Source organism: Tympanuchus pallidicinctus, unplaced genomic scaffold (genome assembly GCF_026119805.1).
Source record: "Tympanuchus pallidicinctus isolate F22 unplaced genomic scaffold, pur_lepc_1.0 scaffold3, whole genome shotgun sequence".
In the NCBI taxonomy this organism is placed as follows: Eukaryota; Metazoa; Chordata; class Aves; order Galliformes; family Phasianidae; genus Tympanuchus; species Tympanuchus pallidicinctus.
This window is the reverse complement of record NW_026294747.1, coordinates 9263937-9280219: the sequence shown is the minus strand read 5'-3', so window position 1 is coordinate 9280219 and position 16283 is coordinate 9263937. Positions and strand designations below refer to the sequence as shown.

The window sequence follows — 16283 nt, the reverse complement described above, 5'->3', positions numbered from 1 at the left end:
TCTTTTTCACTGCGAACTGCAAAACTGTCGCTTTAGAAGTATAAACTGGAATGTACAAAGCCTTGAGTCAAATGAAATATCATACAGGCATTTTTCTTCATAACATTCAGTAAGTCTGAATTTATAATATAATTTTACAAAATGCAATTTATTTCTTTATTAGGCAAATGAAACACACCTCTTTTAGAAGCATACAAGCGTACACAGTTAATCCCAGTCTTGTCTGTTTTTATTGTCTTTCGTATGTACCTTTGTTTGGGTAGGAAAACTCCAAAAGGTTTTATATTGGGTTTTTCTTCTCTTTATTTTAGTCCCACTAAAGTAAAAGATGACAGGTAATAATGTAATGTGTGGTGGAAGGAGAAATGCTGACAGATATTGTGTTACTTTGCTTCAATTAGGCTCTAATTACTTCTTCTCTTCAATTAGAAAAATCACATGAGCCAATTATGCCAGATAATGTGTGCTTATCCTATTCAAACTGCACAATGGGTAAGGTCTATTCACATTGATTATCTTCAATTTATGCTTTTAGCCTTTTTTTTCCTTCTGTCTGCATGGCCCATTACAGTTTTAAAGTGGAAGCTCTTAAGCAGTTCACAGTATTATGATATCATTCATAACAATTGTTATGTTTTGATGGAAGAATAATTTTGATGCCTTGAATGCAGAGGGGAGAAATCTCTTTGGATTGAATGTATTCCAATTTTGCCATTTTGGTTAACAGTATTCCCATAGTTTTTTAAATAAATATGATACAAGGTGGTCTACCATTAATGGGCAACTGACTGAACAGTTGGTTCTGTGAGAATAAAAAAGGATTTCAAAACCAAATATATGGTATTGAATACAATAACTCTCTCATTGTCAGCACAGAGGTATCAGTCCTGAAAGCCCCATCAGACCTCATTCATGAACGATCTGAAGAGCAGAGAGCAATCAGCAGAGGAAAAGTGACAAGTATAAAACCTGAAAGTGGAAAAAACGTAAGAATGTTTTCCTGCAAAATAAATGAGGAAAAAACGCAGTGTAAATCCTCACCAGCCATAGAACAGCCAATAAATTTGGATGAACAGAAAATACTAAGAAACAAACCTGAATACCAGAGACAACGTGGAGAACCTCAGGATTTAAAGGATTCTGAACAGCTAAGGAATTAACTCCTTTTAATGCTCCAAAGATTAAAATACAGAATACATCTTTTGCTTTCCAGCAGCCTCTAGAGACGCAAAACACCAGGTAATCAACAGCTGACTCCAAATGACACTCATCTCATCAGTGGGAATCTTTCTTTCTTAAATAACGCAAACTATGCTCCCACTGGATTGGTTAGATAGAATTTATAGGAAGAGGAGTTGATTTCCTGGGGAACTGAGTTGAAAGACAGATGGAAAAACAGAAAGAGCAAATACAAATAAACAAAAATGCAGCAAGAGGTTCTCAAAAGCAGTATTGTTGTTTCATCAGAAAAACAAAACTAGACAGAGGCAAAAACAACAAAAAAAGATCGCAACTGCAAAAACCATCCGCCCCTTGAGTGCTCAGTCATCCTAGAAAAGATTTGCACTGACCACCAGAGGCACAGCTGTCTCTCCATAATGCACAAACTGCAAGACAAAATAAGCTTCCTCCTGAGTGAAGGCAATCACCATAGATGCTACTGTTTAAAATGTGAAAAGGATTATTTTACAGTGTTCCTCATCTAATATATATTATGTGCCACTGCACAGCCCAGTCACTCAGCATAAGGTGTAACTACAATTGCTTTTAGTTGCCTTTTATCCATTCCACTCTGAATGCCTTTGCATCATCAGCAGATGTTTCTCTTCTTCAAGTTTGGAAGATACATCAGTTTAAGCTCTTTTTAGTCACCACATTATGTTCAAAATTCACCAGAACTTAATGGTTTTTTATTTTCTTCATTTGGCCTCAATTTTTAAAGGAAATTATTTTGCTATTAGCAACTTTTCCTGCCCTACTATTTAGCTGCCCTAAATGGTTTCTATCCTTTCACAAATCTTTACAATCAGGCATTATGCATTGGTCCTATGCTTCCAGTACACTGTTATTAAGCAGCATCTAAGCTGCATGCAAGGATTTAATTCTCTTGGCTGTCCCTTTTAGTTTCTTTTTAATGAGCTTCCTCATTTTCACATAAATCTCCTTTTTGAAAGGGAAGCACAACTGTAGTGGATTTTTTTTGCCTCTTTTGCTCCTGTGGGAATACTGACCCTGTGTGTGTGGTGACAACTTTATCTAGTAGCTATCCATACAAGATTTTGAACTAGTTCAGAAGCACTGCTCAAGTCCCTGTGAAGAATGCACTGCCTTCTATGGGATTGCTAACTGGTTAGTTTTTACTGTCAGTCAAAATGTTTATGGTATTCTTCTGCATGACTTCCGTCCAGAATATAGGAGAATGCAAATTTGCATTATCACTGTATTTCCTGGCCTCAGCAGTTTCCTGATTTACAAGCATTTAGAACAACAACTGTTTTTTATGTTGCCATCTTTCAAAGGAATTAACAGGGGAATTTGAATATGAATATCCTACATCTTCAGGAAATGTTATTTTAGCTGGCAAAGTAAAAGATCAGAAGCTAGACATTTATGGAGTTCACATTAAATACAACATGGAGGTGTTCAGTATAAGGGTCATTAATCCCTCCTGATAAGCAATGGAGAGGAGTCAGTAGGGCTTCTTAGGTAAGTGGGGAAAAAAGTCCAGAGGAATTTCTGCATACTCACAGTGAGAGCCAGTAAAGTAGCTTAGCCTAAGTGCTTAGCTTCTTGATGGGTACACTAGGTGAGATGAATCCCATCCTAAAAGTTTTCTATTATGTTAAAAATAGAGCATGAATTAAGTATCAAACCCTTTGTTAAATAAACCAAATTGTGATGGTACAGAGGTTAAGTCACTGAAACTAGTTTTCAGTTATGCCTTTGATATGCAAGTATGACAAATATGAACACACATTAGGTATAAATCTGAGCTCATTTTTACATGTGGCATAAACATATTCGCTAAAAAGAAGGCTGCTCAAGAATACTAAATTCACATAGTGCATCATAGGGTGGAAGCTATCGAGCTTTTTTTAAAAAAGGTACATGTTATATTCTGTAAAATTACAATATGTGTGTTTATCAATATATAATTAAAAAGAACTTTTTACATGACATAATGAATGTCATAATGGAACTCTAGCATTACAGGGAGAATAATAACCTGTAATAGGCAAAATCTTTTTACAGTTGGCTGTAACTGAGGGATATCAACAACTGATACATTGATACAACTGAGACACCCCACTATTCTAAGTTGCCACAGCATTCTCTACAGAGTTGTAGGTAAGACAAGCTGGTAATAATAATAAAATTAAATAATTAAATAAAATCAGAATAATGAAATAATAAACTGTGGATAGGCAAGCAAGGTTCTCTGTGATTAAAATGCACTGTAAAACTCAGTGTTGGGATTTTCTCCCCTCTCTCCATCCCACATGTCTTTGAAGGCCAGATCTAGGTCTTGTCAAAGTCAAGGTATCTCACGGTCACCTGCCATGTGGGAAAGGAGCCAAGAGAAAAAGAATTTCCTCACAGAAATTTTGCAGTGGCAGAAATTTTTAAAAGTTAAAATATCAGATGCCAACAGACTTCTAGTCAATCTGCCAGATCAAAGACTGGAATATGTTTAAACAAGAATTGAAACTCTTGGAAAATGATGTAAGCAACATATTCCCCTCCAAAATCTTCCTACCATCACTCAAAAATTCAGTCAACTTCACAGTCTTTCTGGAATTCAGAATCACTTTCTGAGTCATGAAAATGACATAGAAAAAGAAGCTAAATTTTTAAAATGCTTTTTGCACTCGAGAGAAAGTATCAGTTTTGTTTTTTAAGACTAGACTTCCATTTCTCAGTGGCTCACACCTCTTCTTCATTTTAAGGGCATTGAACATGGCAGGTCTTGCCAATTTGATTAGGATGATTATAAAGTCTTTATAACTGCACAGTGAATCAACCAAGTTGTATCGGTTCATTTTACTGAAAAGAATCAATTTCTATAAATTGTGTAGAAAGTGTTGACAAACTAATTGTTTTTGTTTGAACTTGGATTCTTCAGTTGAAGGAATGCTAAGGTCATTGTTTTAAATATAAAGGGCACTATAACATCAAACTGGCAGACTTATTTCCATCATCTAATAAAAATAAACCACAAAGAAGTAAAAACGTGCAGTTCCTGTCACTATACTGGCTTCTATGCATAAGCAGAAATAGCAGTACCAACACCAATAGTTCTGTGAGTAGGTTACTTTATTGCTTAAAAAAATAAAAATAAAATCTTTCTCTCTAATCCAAAGCACTCCATTAGTGGAGAGATCATACAAGAAGGGCTGCTATTGAGTTCAGATATGCTCTTACCTTAATAGAATTGCATCTTCTTTTTGCATCTCTTCAGCACTATTACATGCTTTCCAGCTGGTAAGAAAAAGAAGGAATAAAATTAGATCTTGCATATACTTGCAATTATTTGGGAGCAGGTATACTACGGTAATAAAAACAAGGTCAGAGAGATAGGGTAGCAAATCAGAAAAGTAGTAGCTTTTCTATGTATACAAAAAAAAAAAAAAAAAAAAAAGGAAGAAAACTCGGGTTTTAAAATGTATGTGTGCAAATTCATTGTCTCCTGGGTTTTTGTAACAGTTTAGAAGCGAAACGCAGCTTACGAGCATGAAGTATTCTCACGGTTGGTTTAAACTACTGTAAATTGCACTGCATTTACTCCCTATAAATACTACTTAAAAAAAAACAATTACAAACTATAAGTAAATGCTTTTAGTTGAAACGGTACTTTTTATAGAAGCATGATATCTTTATCATTTGCCTCAAAGTTTCTGAAATAGATTACAAGACAGATTGAACTGAAATATTTTATCCATGATGAGAATTCAAGTCAGTCTCTTCCTATACATTACCTGTTCTTAATCAAGAACTTTTGTATATAAATGCAAGCAAACACAAACAGATGTCAACAGGAATCAAACAGCACAGCAGGGAAGCAGACACCCCGAGGAAGCACGAGAGATCAGACTGTCAAAAAAATTTCCTAGTTTTAAATATGAACAATAAAGACGTGGAGGTTAAAATTACAACCTCACTGAAAACGTAGCTATGCTAAAAAGATCACATTTCAAATGGATTACTTGAAATCAGTTTTAGTATTAAAATGAAAAGCAAGTATATGCAACTCAGTGGGAGACAATTAAGATTCTTCTAGGTAGACAAACTGCAGTAATCATTCAGATCTGGTTAAGGGATTAATGGTTAATAATTATAATTACAGAACTGTATCTGTGATGAATACTCGGTGTTGGGAATACAATAATATTGCATTTTTTAACTATGAAATAATTCCTGGGAATATTTAGCTCTTTTTTTTTTTTTTTTTGGCATCTCACCCATTTTATGAATCAGCAGGAGATCTGACAAGATGACAAAAAAAAGGTTTCCTCCTCCCTAGACTTATATATTCTCAGGTATGCCCATTGTTACTGCTGTTCTGAACAACTTACTGACTGTGGCATGTGCTCACACATGCACTGTTTTGTCAAACAGGATTTTGGTACTCAATTTAAGTATATGTTCACAAGCTCTACGATGATTTGGATCTCTGCCCTTCATTTCTGGAAAGGTTAAGATCTTCCCTGTTCTAGTCCCCTTCTTCTCCAAGAACACTACACTGGAAATAAAGCAGTGTAATCCTCCTTGTCTCCAGGTATTAGGCCTGATTTTTCCTCTCTTCCCCATCCACAAAGGAGAGGGAGAAGAATCTAAAGGCCTTACTGGTGGTACCTTCCTTCATTCCTTTCCATGCTCCTCCCAGCAACAGATGGGCTGCTCAGCTGGGTTACTGTCCTTTGTGTCTCAATTATTCTCCTCTCTTACCCTCTGAAAAACAGCTGAAAGTTAAATATAGGGAAGAGAAAATACACTATTAGTAAAAGTTGAAAGGAAAAGACTCTCTCTCTCTCTCTCTCTCTTTTTTTCATAATTAGACCCATTCTAATAAATTAAAGCAGGTGCCACTGCAATATGGCACTTAATCACCTCCAAGGTTCCTATCTAAAGTATTATTGGTGCCTTTCAAAAAAAAAAAAAAACTACCAACAAAACAAAACAAAAAAAAAACAACAAGAAAAATAATGAAGATACAGACTTAAAATTCTTTAAATAACTTTTCAATTTCTGGGCATCTAGCCCAACAAGTCCTTACTGCCATTGTAATGCAAGTAATAAATAATTATCTTCCCTCTCCACTGACTAAGAAAATGATTGTTGCAATTTCACAGTTGGGGGGTGGGGAAACAAAACAGTGACTTTCCAGATTCCCTGAGCTTGTCAAGGTCTCTTCTTTTTAAGGCATCAGTTGACTCTCCTATTTCCTACAGAAATCAAGCATTCTATAGAAGGAAGCCAGTCAGCACTTGAAAAAAGACAGGGAAAGGGCCTGTTCTTATGTTCTGTCTGGCTGGGTCAGCACACATATGGAAAGCTTTTGTGAGTTTATACATCCAATGCTTGGAGCGAGGATTCCTCATAGAAGGAAGATAGAAAACCCTACGGAAGGACTCCATGACAGAGAATTTGACAAAATGTCGAAGCACCGAGGACAATACATAACTCAAAGTAATGCTGCATGTTCAAGGCTCTTCATTATAATAGTAGAGGCAGACATGGAACAACCGAGACTTTCTTCCCTGTAAAACAGCAGTCTAAAGTCAACTGCTAATTCAAACAATTCTGGGTATCTTAGCAGCTGCAAACCAGCACGATGGAACTAGAGCCAGAAGATAATGCTGAAAAGCAGTTGTTAGTCCACAAGCACGGTTAAAATACGCTTAAATAATACTTTTCAAAGGCACTTAGTTTATAGAAAATCAAAGTGCAGTTGGAAGAAATTGAATGCATCAGACTTAGTGCATTAAAAAAAGGCAAGTCATTAAGTGTATTTTGGGTCCACCTCTTCACTGGAAAAAAACGAGACTAACAATAGCACCAATGTGACATATCCCACAGTGACAGAGAACATGCTGGGAACAGCTTGTCTCGGCACATCATGTACAGCAGACAAGGTAACACTGCACACCACGTCCATGACTTTGGCTATGTCTCCAGGAGCCAGCAAGCTCCACAGGCTCTGCACTCCTCTCCATTTGGCATTCAACACCCCTTCCGTCTTTCAGCTTGGCATCTGCAATGCAAGCAGCAACACGCTGCTGTACCAAAGCACTGCTCCAAGGTCAGGACAGCAGAAAACAGCTGCACATTCCCTTCCTGCTCCCACCCATCCATGCGCAATAAATCCACAGCATCCTGGTGCAGCTGTACTCCCAGTGGTACCACTGAAAATAGCCCTGCCCAGCTCACCCAGCTCCCTCATGAGCCAGACCTGAGAATATACTAAATCCTAGACATTGTATTTTGAGAAACAGCTTAATGGAAGTTACCAAGGGATGCAAATTAGACTTCATAATAAAGAGACATGTACCAATTCAAGTTTGAGTCCAATTCCCAGAATGGCATTACCTGTGTGGCGTTAACTCTTTATTATTCAAAAGATTGCTAACTGTTCAGATGCACAAATGCATTCATGCTTCATTCATTTCAAGTCAATAATAATGGATTCTTACTATTGATTATACATGAGCCTTTTTGTCCCATCATAATGAAATTTTAATGTTGATGGTCCCCAAACTATTATTTCAACCGAATAACAGTGAGACTTGACAATTACCATGCTCTGCGAATTGCAGGGAGAACTAATAAGGTCATCCTTAATAACTTTTTGTTTACTTGACATTTGGTAATTCTATAGCTATTATGTATTATTTTTAAGTCAGAGGAGTGCTTTGCAAAGAAATGTTGTCTCCCCATGGACCAAGATACTATTCCAGCAGGAGGAAAGCCTCCTCACACCTGCTACCTGACCTGTACTCACTGCCACAACCTGAGCCCTACAGCACAGGAGCAGTGTGGTTCTACCACCACAGATTAAAAAAGGTAACTACAAAATTACAAAACACACCTGTGTTGTTTTCAGCATTTTTAGATATTGTTTTTTTTTTTTTGGAGAGCCACAGGTGATAAACAAGGTGGTGGCTGCCCCAAGGCACTGACAGGAAGCTCTGTGGAACCTCCTAGAAGCCACACGGGGTCCCTCAGGCATCAGAAGGAGCCACACGCAGCCTCTCACACTTGACTTTTTCCCCTAAAAAGCAAAGAGTGGCAAATGGGAGGCCCTGGGGGGCACGTGTTGTGAGGGATGAAGGTTTACATGAAGAGAAAACAGCTGCGAAGAAACTGCTGCATGGATGCAGCAGCAGCTCTGGAGGCAATAAGGAAATGGGATTCAGGGCAAACACATGCATAAGCATAGTCAATATTCGTAGTTTAATTACTTGTATAAACACTGCCGTGTATCAGCTCCCCAGGAGTGTGTTTCCACACACTGCACCCATTCAGACCTGTCTGGATGCTGTGGGTTCCTACAGGAGAAACACTTGGTTGGTACAGGCCTGTCTGCACAGCCAGAAAAGACACAGTGCTTATGGGTCATTCAATCTTGGAAAGAAGATTTCCATGAAAAACACTTTTCTGCTTGTTCTGGTCCGTGTGCTTTTGGCAAGGTGGCTAAAACCAGGAATGTGGCTACTGAAAGAAAATAAATAAATAAAAGTAAATAAATGGCATTGAAGATGGATTCTTTTTAGAAAGCTGGAAAGACTTGCAAGGGACTTGTGGAGGATTCCACAATTCCAGCCACTTTCCAAGCAAACACCCACAGTCACTCAGAGGAAACAGCAGTGCTCCTCTCACCAGGGCACAGTCATGCTCACCTGGCACTGCTTTAGTGCTTGGGATCAGCTGGAAAACAGGAATCAGCAGAGAACTCTCTTAATGAGCACCATTTCTGAAGCAGGAAAGGGAAGAAGGAAAGAGCAAGCTATATTAATAAACAAAAAGACATCCCAGGCCTAGGGTTACTTTCCTGCCTTCGGTGTTATATGTGCAGTTTCTTTGTTATCCAGCTTTTTCCCGTACTGCAACATCCCGAATACAACAGGGATACAAATGCTAGGAGTAACTATTTGCAACTGATACAATCTGCTTCAATTACAGCATTCTCCAGACATACTGAAATAGTTAGGGTTTGATTTGATGTAACGCCTAACTCAAGATAGGCAATTTGACATGGTTAACAATGTACGTGAGTAGAGGAGAAACAAGTACCAAGAATCTGTACCTGATCCTGCTGAGCAGTAACACCTGCTTCCATAACTTCACTACTTGTCACTGGTTATGCAAATGGAGAGACAGGATTTACGTATGCTTAAATTTATTTTTTCACTGCTTTATTTTACTGTCTCCTCTTGAACAGCCCTTTCATGACACTGTAGTATGCCAGGCAAGGGAGCAGTACCCATTCATTATGCTCTGAAAATCCTACCAAAGAATTTTTCCTCACCTAAAGTTTGCAGGAGCTGCTTAAAACAGAGAAAGAACATCTACACATACCACTCACTATCTCCAGTGCAAATCTGCCTTTTCTGCAGATCTTTATCTTTTTCTTATCAAAGACAAGAATGCAAGCTTTTTTATTTAACAAGCCAATCCTTCCCACACCCTCCCCTATAAAAAGAAAAAAAAACAACAACAAGCAAGCAACCAAATAGTGACAAATATACATAAAAACAGAAATGTTAAATATGTTATGAAACTGCATGTCAATTCTGCCCATACAAAGAATCCTTCAGTTTCAGGAATCAAGTTTCTTTACTTGCATTACGTGGAGGACATTAAATTAAAAAGGTAGAAGAAAGAGGTCTTGCAGTGAAATTCCCAATTAAAGACCTCCAAGTGATTTTGCACTGAACCTGGAGTAGTGTATGGGGTAAAAAAAAGAATGAAGACCTGAGAAAACAGGATCAAGAATGAAAAAAGAAAAACACTTAAGAAAGACTGCTTCGGCTTTCTCAAGAAAATTGAGTTCTGTTTGGCTCAGAAAAGGATAAAATGTACAGAGGTTTTTCAAAGTCTTCCTAAAATTAAACCAAAGTCAATTACAGCTCAGTCTCAAATTGAAACAAAAAATTATTTAGAAGACAGGCTAATTTTCCAGCTTTTTTTCCCCCTCATCTTAAAAGTATCAACAAAATGAGAAATGTCTCTATTCAACCTCAGCCTTGCTCCCAGTGCAATCTAGCTGTGGAAGATATACTGTGCATAAGTCACAGCCAGGCCTTTTTTGTATTTTCAGCATCATGGATAAAAGAATTACGAAAATCCCTGTCGTCATATATTGGTATTCAGATTTCTAAATTCCTTTTTTTCCCCTAAATTATATGAAAGTGTTATTGCTGCAGGGTTCAGTTTGCTTTTAAAGCTATTTGGGATGAATATTAGAGCTATCGGGATTTCTTGTGAAAGTACACACACTGAGACCTCATTTATTATACTTGAGTGATCAATATATTAATAAAAGTGAAAGCAGGGAGTTGGTTAATTATTTCCATTAACAGAGCAAATGGAAAGGAGAAGAAAATGCCACCATTCAAACAATACCAATTCTAAATAAGACAGAAAATCACTTCCAGCAGCAGTCATTAAACATCTGGACAAAACTTACACACAGAGTACACTGCTTGGAAAAAACACAGAACACCACACCAAATCTGCTCTAACTATAATGAGAGTAATGTACCCCAGAAGCAGTCTAATCAATAGCTCAGATTTTCTACAAGCATCCACTCTACTAAAGCAGAATTCTCCATAATAAATAGATGCTTAACGAATTGCTCAAGGATAAATACAACGTACCTTAATAAACGCACTTATTCCCTCCTTAAAGATAAAATGCAACAATAAAAAATGCACACATCTAAAACTCAGGAGAACAGGTTTCTACCACAACGATTACATGAAGGCTCACGTATTCCTGCTTCAGATGAAAGATATACATTTGTCTTGTTGTAAGAGCTGCCTAAAGTTTCAGATACGTTAAACTTTTTTTGCTTTGCTGATTACACAGTAAAATGTAAAAGTTATGGCATAATCTTAGACTTCAAGAGAATTCCAATCTGCCAAATAGATCTGCACCACCACTGCCTGTCCTGTGTCTGATCACATCACTCCCTCTCACTGCTCTGCATCGTGGAGCTAAGCTCTCTTAACCAATTTTGAGCTCAAATTTACAAACCTGGGGAAAGTTTCATTTGCATTTGAACATCCACATTCAGAGCTCATAAGTAAACAAAATTGATGCCACCTCCTGTCTTTTTAGGGAACTGTAAATATTCACATGCCTATCATAAATGTGATTACTCATACCCGGCTTTAGTGCTCCCCTCCCACCTGGAGGTCCCAGCACTACTTGTTACCAATGAGTTTTGGGAAAGGATTTGGGTGTCTCTTGGATTTTCTGAGCATTTTTCTGCTATACTGATTTTTCAGGACATCTCTCCCTCTGACTGCTGTTCTGCAGAAAGTCATCTCTGTCCTCTCCTTTATTCTTCCAAAACACTCTGCCATTGTATCACTGCTGCACCCTCCGATGCCTTATCAACAGCTCTAGAGTTAATGACGCACCTCAGCAGAAACAGCCTCACAGCCATTATCAAATGCATCAATATTGCAGTATATAATAAATCCCGAGTTCCATTGGAGCACTATTTGTTCACAAGAATTCATTTTCCAACTGCACCTTCCCAACCTTGAAATCAGAGCACAAGCAGTTCCCCCTCAAAGAGCTCTTGCACGGATGTTTCTTGGACAAGCACTTGCCTTGCACAGCAGAACAAGGTTTTCGATCTCTCCTGGCATGCACCCATCGTACGCCAGGAACTATAACATAATTATTTTTCCTGTAATTTGTTCTATTCACTGCATTTTTAGTTCTTAGCTCAAAGAAAAGATGTGCCTGTCTGTTGGGCAAAAGCATTGCTTTTCTTTTTTTTTTTTCTTTTCTCTTTTTTTTTTCCTAAATAAAAGCCAGAACCAAAAGCTTCTGTTTTGAACAAATTAGTCTGTGAGACATTATACTGAATACTGAAAGCTATACACTCTCAAGCCACCACCTTTCTTAATCATTAAAGAGCTCAGATTTGTGCTACATCTGCATATTCTATTTCTGAATGCACCAAAGATCTTTTAGAATCAACAGCCTTTAACATGCTCCCCAATTATACATTTGTCACTTTTCCCCTGAAAAATGAGCTCCAGCCATCAGAGGACAGCATATCTGGCTCTACAACAGGGACGTCGATGCTGCAGAACCAAAATCAAGTATTCATTTACAATGTCAGAGTGTGGGCCCTCCTTGTATTACAAAGCTCCTGTTTTAGATTTAAAGATTGCTTTCTATTTGAGACCATATGCCATAAAGACTGACAGTTTTGCCTGTAGCTGGAGAAACTATTAAGTCTTGAATTCCCACGCAAAACTATTTTCACAAGTGACATGGCCTGAAATCTTGTCATGAGTCTCCATTCTTTTAGACTGGGTAACCATGTGTTGCACTAGTGTACTGCCACTGCCATCTTTGCTTGTCATAGCAATGGTACAGTTTGAGCCATTGCAAACCCCACTAGAAGCACAAGCTGGAGCTGGCCTTAGGATTATCTTGATAGTGGGCTTAGAGTTAAGTTATAGGCCAACCAATAACTGCACAGCAATTGCCTGCCAAAACTAAGGCATATCAGTATTGATGCAAGAGAGCTTGAAATTCCATTGAAGTGACTTAATTCCCTATCTAGTTAAACTATAGCTTCCTCATATTAAAAATCTGAAGAAATAGTCAATCAAAACCATCTTCAATTTGGCCATCAGCACTCCCAGAGCTTTGTTCACCTTTTGGGAGCATGTTAAGACAAGCCTTTTGTGTTGTTATCCAAGTGACTACTGTACCTCTCTTCTGTAATCTTCTAGTTATCCTCTGTGTTTCCAAGTTAGAGAACAAATATAAAAATCTTAATATTAGGGACTAACAACACCAAGAAATTCTGATAGACAGTAGAGATGCTAAAAGAAAATGGCACCTGCCTTTCAAGCTGATCTTTTGCAGCAGTTTTAGGGAATCACCTGTTCTGCCCTCGTAGCAAGATTCTTCATTGATTTATTCTCCATTTGATCCATTATATTATATAGCACTTTTGAGCAGAGTACGCAGTAATAAAACAAAGTATAACAATTAGCAATGACAAAAGCATGAGCCAACAACTAGCAGCCTCAAGTGAGGACAAAATATTAGGCTGACATAAAAAGGAATCAAATCTATGGATGAAATGCTTTTAAGAAGTCAGGATAAAAGAAGCATTAAAAGAAGACATTAATAGTGCAAAGAGCAGCAGATGAACAGAAAAGGAAAATCCAAAATAGCAGGTCCAAAAGAAGCAGCATGGCATCCTATTTATAAATAGCATTTAGAAGGATTAAAAAAAATAAATAAATAAAAAAGGATTGCATGGGAAAACTAAGGAAGAATCACTTTCAATCTGGGGAAATGATGAGGTAAAGGAAGAATTTGTTGCCAAGAAACAAAGATTAAATTGAAAATATGTCTCCAGTCTTATACAACGGACTGGGATCTGAATGTTCTGTTTATAGATCTGTCTCAGATCTGCACTGACTTGGTCCAATCACAACACTCAAATCCCATCTTGCAAAATGAAGGTGCTTCCTTTCTAATTCTCATTTAAATTGTGAGAAATACATCTTCTTCTGTACATTCACATGTTATCACAGCAGCAGCTGCTGCACAGGTCTGCATTTTAGGAGAGGCATTAGTGAACAAACACTGTGAGAAGAGAATTGAAAACATGGCCAAGAAAAGAGAACACAAGGTGTGTGGCCTACTTAGAAGTTGTCTGAACAACAAAAAATAAGCAAGTAAATAAATAAATAAATTAGGTGCTCTCTATGCGAGTAACATCGTGGAAGCAACTATAATTTAAGAGGAAAAAACAAGCACAGAGCTCCCATATATAGCCAACTGACTAGCATGCCAAGTAGTAAAGAGAGCTCTTACAGGATGCTCCGCCTCCAAGAGAACTTCTACCAGACTTTGGTTTCCTCAGAAGCTACTTTTAGGTGAAGCAAGCGATGATGCCTGACTGCTGTGTTTTATTTATATTGAGACATAACCTTAACAGCAACTGACAGGTAACAGAGATGCATGTCTTCATCCCTCTACTCCTATATGAGCATCAGCTTCACCACTTTCCAGAGCTTAAAGACCCTCCTTCCCCTCTCACAGGTATATCCCTCTATTCAGCAACAAGCTGCTTCTGTTTTAATACACTTTATGAACTTGCTAAAGCACATTCTTTAAATCTGCACAAATCCACCTCCACTCAGCACACCATTAACGTAGCCCTGCTTACTGTAAAGCTTTGCTAGCTATTAAAGAAGATACACTTGAAAAAAAATCACTAAGGTGGCTCAGGCAGAACAGGTATCACGCTGCCTGTATTACTTCCAAACTGGCTGACAGTGTTATTTGCCAGCACAAATTATCTCTGAGTAGTTCTGCACATCTGCAATTTTTAGTACCCACTTTCCACACCCCCACACACCTCCCTTCATCCTTATTCCCATTAGGAATAGCCCAGATTCTTTAATTGACAAGAGACTGCCCACAGTTTGACATTTTTATGTTAAACTAACAGTCACATTACTTTTTCATTTTTAAAAGGTACTATTCTTGATCAGCGCCAACACACATATTATTGAGTGCCTTTCAAAGATGGCATTTAAATATTGCTAATGGAATTTCTTTGTAATCAGTCGCAGAGAGTTTAACTCTACCACACAGTAAAGCCTTCCTAGCATCTGCCATCGACTCAAATAACACAAGATTCATAACTAACTCTCACTTCAGTTTTTGTAAACATGTTAAAACAAGAGAGTGGCTTTTCAAAAGAGAGCTTTGTGAGTGCTGCACTGGTAAATCTCATCTGCAGATGTGCAGTGTTCAGTGAACCTCTGAAGACTTTTCCGATCATGGCAATTAAAATAACAATTATGCAAGGAACTCAGACCCACTTGGATTTCTTCTCTGTTGTCAAGCTCCTTCCTTTGTCGACAGAGATAACTCTATTATTAGCCTTACCACAGATGCATATTGCAGCACTAACAAAAGTGGTTTTCAGCCTTAGACTCCTCTCCTCTTACTCTTCAAAAATAATCTTATTACCCACACTAAGTTATTATGTTATTGAAATAAATTCTGGACAAGTCGGTGGGTTTTATTGTAGAAAACAGCCAACCAGCTTCCTTTAATCTGCTCTTTCTCAGGAAGACATGAAATATTTTTAACACTTGAGAAATCTGCCACCCTAGTTTGGATGAAAAAAAAAAGAGGCGGTTGGCATCATTTTGGGTAACATTACTCTGGGGATCACAGGTCAGTATAACAAGGTTGGCCGTACCCTCTGCAAGGCTGGGACTTGAGCAATTCCCTAGTTAATTCTAGCCTATCACAGCTACCTTGATAAATACTAATGAATCAGATCCTGTCTCTATCCGTGCAATGGACTGTAAGTTTGGCATCAGTGCAAAATGCAAATTTGAAATCCAGGGGCAATTTAAGTCAAATACTGCTTTACAAAGAATTTCCTGATGGTGCAGTTACTAGAACTACTTGTAATTGAGAGCTCAGCCTCATCTTACATAGAGCACATCCTAACAAACTGGATGAGCTTTCTGTCCAGGGAAAGGAAAGAAAACTCCTCTTTACATATTAGGAAAAATTCTTACAGTGCTTTGCCATCTGTCCTGTCCTGTCAATATCTATCCCTTGGGAAAAAGTAACTCATCCAACCCAACTGTGGGTTTTTGTTTCATCTACACTGATATCTCATCTATTTTTTCTTTTTTAAAATAACACTGGCTCAGCTGTATGCTATACCAATGGATACCACAGGGTAAAACTTCCTTTAGAAGTTTAACGTCTCTTGGTTTAATCAAAAATGACAATCGAGCAACAATTTATGTTGAAAGGGACCTTAGAAAATCATCTGCTCTAAATTCTCCACTTTCCAAAACAAAAGCAGCTTTGTTCATGCAGCAATCACTAAAGATTCCCTAATTTCATATATCTCTGTCATGACCCCTTAAGAAAGCAAATTAATCAGCTTTCAGTCTCATGTAGTAAAAATACTTCCTCTGTGTTTTTTCATACCTCTGAGTACTTTTTCTCTGACATGTCTGATGCTTACAGGAAGAAC

At 37.8% G+C, this 16283-nt stretch overlaps 1 long non-coding RNA gene across 1 annotated transcript in view; it reads right to left on the bottom strand.

Annotated features, from left to right (window-relative positions):
- The window catches only part of LOC128087011 (uncharacterized), a 277851-nt gene that overhangs the window by 221240 nt on the left and 40328 nt on the right, over positions 1–16283 (bottom strand). Inside the window, exon 3 of the long non-coding RNA XR_008209626.1 lies at positions 4423–4479. This is a non-coding gene — a long non-coding RNA (uncharacterized LOC128087011). The remainder of the gene's footprint in view (positions 1–4422; positions 4480–16283) is intronic.